We start from the raw sequence: 7904 nt of genomic DNA, 5'->3' as shown, positions 1-7904 counted from the left end.
GAAACAACCTAAATGTTTGTCAGTATAGTGGTGCCTCAGTTCATCAATTCTCTCCACAATTTTGGTCTCAAACCAAATTGGACAAGAACCAAATCAAATTTCCCATAAGGTCAACATTGAGCCTAACCACTGAATTTGATTTGGTTCTCATCCAACTCCCTTGGTAATCACAATCATGGAAATAATCAAGTTTGTCAAAAGAGCATCATTGTAGTAGTTAAGAGAGCTAGGAAAATTTATAGTTAACAACAAGGAAGTACATCCAAGACATAGTTAAGTATAAAAAGCAAGTTGAAAGTGTCGGGGCAGAGCATAGAAAGGAATTCAGGAAAAATAACAAGCGTTAGCCATTAACCCTGGGAATTCTCACTTTACAGTGTATGCATCCTAAATGTTAAAAATTCCTATTACCCCTTTTACTATTTCTGAGAATGTATAGAAATTTACTTAAGATCTCCACTAAAACTATATTCTCCCAGAAACCTTGACCACCAGCCAGGCCTGCTCCCCAGCCCCCGCCCCAACCCTGCCCCCCGCAGCCCTTTACCTTTCATACAGTGACGTCTCATCCCTGTAATTCTCCACCCTGTTGCCACCAAGCTTCTCAGGTCCCTGCTCAAAACCTGACTACAGCAGAGTTTGCTGCATCTCAATATGTTCAGTTCTGCCAAAAAATAGGCTCCTAAGAAAACTCAATAAAAATATATATAAAAGAAAAGAAGAACTTATGGAATTATTTAAACCTACTGCCTTATTTATTCTGAAGTAATGAGTATATTTTATTTTCATATTGGGACTTTGAATATGAAACAGGATTCTCACCTGACACCTCAAGGTCAAAGTATATTCCAATTAATTCTGCTGAATTATAGGTCAGATTGTATCACTCCCATGCCAAGAAACCCCTGAGGTTCCTACGGAAGAAAATCTAAAATTCTCAGCCTGCCACTCCAAGTCCTCTGTAATACAGCTCTTATTTATCTTGCAACGCTAATGCTGCAGTGCCATCTCTCCTGTGAGTGCAGAATGCTGAAGTGATAAATGCCCTTAAGCAGATTCCATGAGGTATGGGTCATAGACTGGTATAGGTGCTGCCAGTCATCCAGGGGCTTCTCCCTTTCCTCCCCCTCAGCTTTGCCTCAGGTACCACCTCCTGTACAGAGAGAGAAAACCAGGGTGTGGGGTCCAGATGTTAAGAAGGGTTTGACAAAAGATGCTTTATAATACCAAGAAATACAACCCAGAGGAGTTTGTTCAAAATCTTAATCACTCAAAAACAAACCCAAATTTTCATTGATTCCCTTAGCTACCAAATTCCTTAGTATGCCAGGCTGGACAACTGTTCCCCACATCAATCCACATTGGTTGACACCACTGATGAGAGAATGAATCCAGAGTACTCCCCAGTGATGAAGTGCCTGAGAGACACAACAGGAAGATAGGAACTTCAGAAATTCCAAGCCTGTGCTTATAGCTGAAGCATTTATGAGCATGATGAAGACAAGCTTGGGTATAACCGAAGGGGAGGCAGAGTTCTGTCCACTTTTCACCCACACTGGCCCTTCTCTGCTCAGGGCTTCACATTCCTCTCCTATCCAGTTTCTGCCCAGGCAATGCCCATACTCTGGGCTGTACCTTATGCTCTGTGTCCCCTATCCTTAACCCCTGTTAATTCTTAATTACAAAAGATTGCAATCATGTAATATCACAGACTAACAGAATTTTAAAATACATCTTTAATTTGGGCACAAACTTTTGGAAAAGGAGGTAGGATAAAGAAAAGTCTCCTGGGGCCAGGGATTTAGCTCAGTGGTTCCACTGCCTGCCTCAAAAGCACAAGGTCCCAAGTTCAATTCCTGGTACCAAAAAAAAAAAAAAATTGATTTGTCGTAGAAAAGTCTCCTGTAAGTCTACTGACCTACTGTTACTGTTTTTATATACTCTGTTTTATACTTTTTCATTGCTTATTTTAATTTAATATAATAAATACAATTTTGTATCTGGCTGCATAGTCCTTCTAAGCGGCATTTAATGGTCTCATAGTATTGCTTGCAGAAAATTCTCAGCAATCCACCAAATTGATCCTCTTATTTTTAGATGTTTGAACCATGTCTAATTTTTTAGTTTGCAAATAAAGTTCTGATGCATGTATATTTTTCTCTTTTTTAAAATTATTTCCTTGAACCAGATTTCTAAAAATGGGATTTCTGGGTCAAAGTGTATTAAAGTATTCACAGTATGATATATTTGGCCAAATGCATTTTAAAAGTGTACCAATTTATAGTACAATAAGAAAAAGAAAAGAATATCAGTCATTGAAATATTTGTATTTTATACAACTATTTAAAATCATTTCAAATATATATTCACAACTTCAGTTGGCAGGAAGGGGAAAAACCCAGCATTTTGGAATGGAAAGGAATCTCACTTCTAAACTCAGTAGTTCTTAAACTTGGCTGCATATCACAATTACCCGAGGAATCTTTTAATAATATGTGTCCACTAAAGCTCCTTGGAGAAATGGCTGTTTTAGGTCTGGAGTAAAAAACATAAGATGAGCCTAAAGAATTTTTTTTCAGAAAATTAGGAACTTATGAAAAGGAGCACTGTTATCTTTCAAAATGATTTAGGAACAAACTTGAATAGGTTCTGCCACGAGCCAAAAAGAGGAATTCAAAGGTAAGAATTGTAATGGATTAAAGCATGTCCAACATATTAAAATCCATGAGGTTATAATGAGACTAAAGGTAAAAAATTTTCAGTGGCCACTTTGGAGAACAATAGTGATATTCCAGCATCAAAGTGACTTTAAAAACTAGAAACTAAAGGGAAAAAAATCAAGCATTCAAGCTGCTGTTCCTGTATTAACAGTATGTTAAAGTAGACCGACAGTAGCTGAAGGGAGCTTTCTCTATTAACCCTGCTAATCAGTGAAAAAGGAATGATAAATTGAGGATATCACCAGTTTCAACTCTAATGAATTAGTGGACTCAGGCAGTGACCATCAGTGGCTGCTAGTGTCACACACACACACACACACAAAGAGACAAGCAGGCATTATGTGGCCCTGAAGGAAATGCACACCATCTCCTGTAAAGCAGTCTTGCCAAAATGTTTGAACCTAAATCTAATCAAATGTCTAGATCAAATTACTGAATTTCAGAAAATAAACTTGGGGAGGGGTGCAGTCAGCAAAGTCCAGGCTGTGGGTAAATTTTAATGGTAAACTAGTTACTTCAAAAAAAGTAATGGGGGGAAGGGGAAGTGGGAGGGGTAGGGGAAAGGAAAGAAGGGAATGGAATTAATATGAGAAAATGAAAAAAAATGAAACAAAGTCTTTGTAAATAGGGAGTGATGGAGGGGTTGAAGGGAGGGCAGGGGAAGGGGGAAAAAATAAGAACCAAGAGAGTATGTGAAGGTGCATATCTCCAATGATGAATGTCATTATATTGTACACCTAAAATGTACCAATAAAAGGATATACAAAAAAACAGACTGTAAAAAAATTAATGGGAAAAAATGAAATTGAGGGGCATTAATAGATTAAAATTACTGAAGAGATATAATAACCAGTCGTAATGCATGAGCTCATGATTTAGGCTTCAACTGAAAAAAAAAAATGTTATAAGATAGTTGTGAAGTTGGGAACATAGACAGGATTTCTGACAATACTAAGGACCCACAGTTAATTCTTTTTCTGGTGTATAATGTTTTTCAAAGTCTGTATATTGTAGAGAAACAAACTAAAATATGAACAAATAAAATAATATGTCCAGGATTTATACAGGTTATAGTGGCTGGGGATGGAATGGGTTTACTATACTGTTATCTTTTGTACATGTTCGAATTCTCTATAATTAAAACCAAATAGATAAATATCAGGACCTAGGTTCCACCCTAGAATGCTGGACCGGAATTCAGAACTAGAGCACCAAAATTCTGACAGCCTCCTGGTGATTTATTTTTTTTAGGTAGATACTAGAGATTGTACCCAGAATCTTTGCACTGAACTATATTCCCAGCCCCCCCTTTTTCTTTGAAGTGTACACTTTTAAAATTTTTATGAAAAAAATTTCATAAGAGAATTGCAATAGTTATTACAGTGTATCATTATCTTCGAAGTAGTTACTCAGAGTATAAGACATAAACCAAAAAAATTCTAAAAAAAGAAACAAACAGTGACACAAAGCTTTCTTTACAATGAACTGAAATTAGTAGTATAAATGAAACAAATTAGCATATATATTGAAATATTTTTAAAACATGGAATATATAATTTGGGGAAGTATTTGAACTTCTCCCTACTTACTATTTATATCTGTTCTATTGTCTTTTTTTTTTTTTTTTTTTTTTTTTTTGGTACTGAGGATAGAACTCTGGTCCTTGTGCTTGTTATGCAGGCGGCAGAACCACTGAGCTAAATCCCTGGCCCTCTATTTTGCTCTTTATTTGTATAAATATATATATATGGAGAGAGAGTCCACAAAAAAAGTATACCTACTTCAGGAAAAGAAAAACTTGTAAAAATATTTTAATACACATCAGACATTGGCTCCCCGTAAATTGGCTGCCTTGTCCATATGCATGTTAGAATTTTCATGATGTCTCAATAAACTTGGTATTTGTATATTTATATGTGGGTAACTGAGACAAAATATCCATTTCTGAGACAAAATACCAGACACTCAAAGTTAAGGGCAAAAAGGGTTATTTAGCTCTTAATTTGTAGAGGTTTCAGTTCAGAGTTGGCTGGCTCCAAGGCAGGGTCACATGGCAGAAGGACATCACAGAAGAGAAACAATTCATGGCAGGCTGAAGGCGGCAAAGTAGTGAAGAAGCAACAGCACCAAGCCACAAATGACAAGTGACACCACTAGCCTTTTTGCTGTCCTATATATTTTTCCAGGCTACCTGCCCTAGGGCAGATAACACTCACCCCCAGGGTGAGGCACCCTCAATCCTCCCCAGAACTATGCCAAACCAATCACTTGACTAATTTAGTAATCACACACCCTTGATCTCAACGTCACATACTTAATCCTAGCATCATACACTGTAGATCCAGCCACATCTGAAAAGTCCCACCTATGGCTGCATGAGGCTGGGGTGGGGAGGAATCTAGATAAAATCCATAACATTGGGTTTCTCTTGATAACTGACATAACTTGGGATAAAGGACTGTGTCAATTCAGTCTTGGTGGATTATATGGACACAATGGCAAGAAAGATTGTGAGAAGCTCTGACAAGGAAAAGGAGGGAGGGTTGAGTGTCCATTTTTCTCTTGACCACTGTTTGATATGAGGACTTCTTCTTGACTTTTGGGTGTAGGTTTTAGGTTTTCCAAAAAACTGACCATTTTTGGGGAAAGGGAAAATCCACACCAAAAGCTCTGATACTCTCTGGCCCAGAGGTAGGGGTTTCTCCTCATCCATGATGAAAGAAGTAGGAAGCTTAGGAGAAATGATTTTCTCTCCCACATGGCCACACTTGACATTCAATAATATTTTCAATTCAACAAACTCAAGATAAGATTTGGAAGAATTTAAGGTTCAGTTTCTGATTAACTCCCAGTGCAGGGAGATCTCACAACATTCCATCTCAAAAGTCATTTGGGAGAAATATCTTTCTGACTATAAATCAGTATGCAGTAGAAAAATAGAAATCTGCCTGGGTTGTCTGGAAAAGGACACTGCATTGCTTGATTTTTTTTTAACTATCAGAAATGTCTCCCTTCTGTCTATCTCAATCCTCATCCTGATACACACACCTACATTGGTATATTTACAAACAAAAACTAACCTGGCAAAACTATACATAAAAATTGAAAATAGGTTAAGTCACCCAAAGACTTACATTTAAGTTATCATACATTTTCTGTCTTCTAAAAATAGCATAGTGGTTAAAAAGGGGAAAATAGGTTACAATAGATTAATATTGGGAGTCTAGCTTTTTGCCTCAGCTGTCAGAGGAAATCAGAGTGGATCTGGAGACATGGCTGCCACTCTGCATGGCTTATCCAAGTGAGACTGCTTGAGACTCACAAATTTTTCCAGATGACTAAAGCAGTTACTTCACTCAAAATCTCCCTCTCCCAAGATCTCCCTCTGTTTTATAGGTCCCAGAAATCTTCCCAGCTGGGAGCAAGTAATTTCATCCAATTTAAATTACTTTTTAAAACAATATGTCACAAATTCCTAGGGCTGGCAAAGGTGTGCTGAAATATTCATTTTCAAGTACTGGAAGTCTAAAATGGTACATACACCATATGAGCTTTAAAATGTTTATATTCTTTGACCCAATAATTCCATATCTGAGATTTACCCATAATTTTTTTTAAGTGTAGGAAAAAAAAACGTGTTAGGCATGGTAATATTCATCATAGCATTAATTTAAAAAACAATTTTTAAAGTAGAACAACTTAAGTTTCTAACAGGACACTGGCAAAATAAGTTATAGTCAGTGATCATTTGCAACCATTAAAGTTTGTAACACAGAAAGGTATATATTCATCAAGTGGTAAGTGAACCTCCAGTCAAAAGAGTTGAAGAAGGTTGAAGCTTCGATCCTTCCTGATGAGGGACAGACTGTTCCCCTCTGTGATTCTGGTTTCCTTTCTTTGCCTGCTGCTGTCTCCTCTCTTGCTGAATCTCACATCTGTCTTTCCAGGTACATTCTTAATTCTCTGAATCTTCAGAGGCGTCCGCTGGAGGCAAAAATATTTTTTTCTCAATTTAGCTAGAGATAAAGTCTCTATTGTTTTTATAAAAAGACCCTCTGAAAAAATCGTGTTGGCTAATTACAGCTCCAAAATATTTGCCGAACTACATTCAGTGGAACTTTATCCTTCTGAAATCAGTTAGGTTTCAGAAATACAGCGCATGTCTCCTGCCTGTGCATACTAATACTGTACATGCTCAAAGTTCCAAGTGAATCATCAGATTACTCATGTATGGACGATGAAGATGATAATGACTTTGATGTTTGCCATGTGAGCCAAAGTTCTTGTGACAGTGATGGAGCAAGAACTGACCAAAACAGATATAAGGAATGCAGATCTCTTTAATTTGGTTGATGAAGAAAACAGCAATATGAGTACATATTTGAAAAGTCAAAATGGTACAAAATGATCACACAACCAAATGGAACAATCCAATGTTAGAAATAGGTCTGAAAATATAGTGAGGATCTTGGCAGGGGTGAAACCTGTTGGACAGAATGCCAGCACTGCCATTCAATGTTGGAAATTGTAATAGACAAAATGCTACAAGATGTTGTGAAATGCTGAAATACAACTACAATGTTCTGTATGCACCAATAGCCATACTCAAAAATGTATTTATTATGTTACCTCACTAGCCGAATTGAAAGCATTCATAAGTCTGCTGTACTTAGCAGGACTTTCTCATGGTATTTGCAGGAATGTAAAAATCTTTTGGAGAAGTGATAGGTGTGGACTGGAGGTTTGTAGAATAACAATGACACTGAGATTTGATTTCCTTCAAAACTGCCTGAGGTTTGATGACAAAACCACCCAAGAAAGAAAAAAAACCTGATAATCTGGCTGCTATCTGCTAATTATTTGAGAGATTTGTGGTTAATTGTCAAACAATTTACACACCATCTGAATACATGACTATTGATGAACATCTTGCAGCATTTCATGGTTGCTGTAGCTTCAGACAGTATATGCCCTCCTCCACCAAAAAAAATCCTTCAAAATATGGCGTAAAAATTTATACCCTTGTAGATGTGAAGACTTAGTATGCTTTCAATTTAGAAATTTATACTGAAACTCAGCCACCAGGTCCTTATTCATATAGTAATAAATCAAATGATGTTGTGAACAGACTTGCTGCTCCCATCTCCCAAACTAATTGAAATGTGACATTTGACAATTTGTTTA

This window comes from Heterocephalus glaber, unplaced genomic scaffold (assembly GCF_053883595.1).
Source record: "Heterocephalus glaber isolate CG9 unplaced genomic scaffold, H.glaber_assembly_v1.0 deba00001504, whole genome shotgun sequence".
In the NCBI taxonomy this organism is placed as follows: Eukaryota; Metazoa; Chordata; class Mammalia; order Rodentia; family Bathyergidae; genus Heterocephalus; species Heterocephalus glaber.
This window is presented reverse-complemented; position numbering follows the sequence as displayed.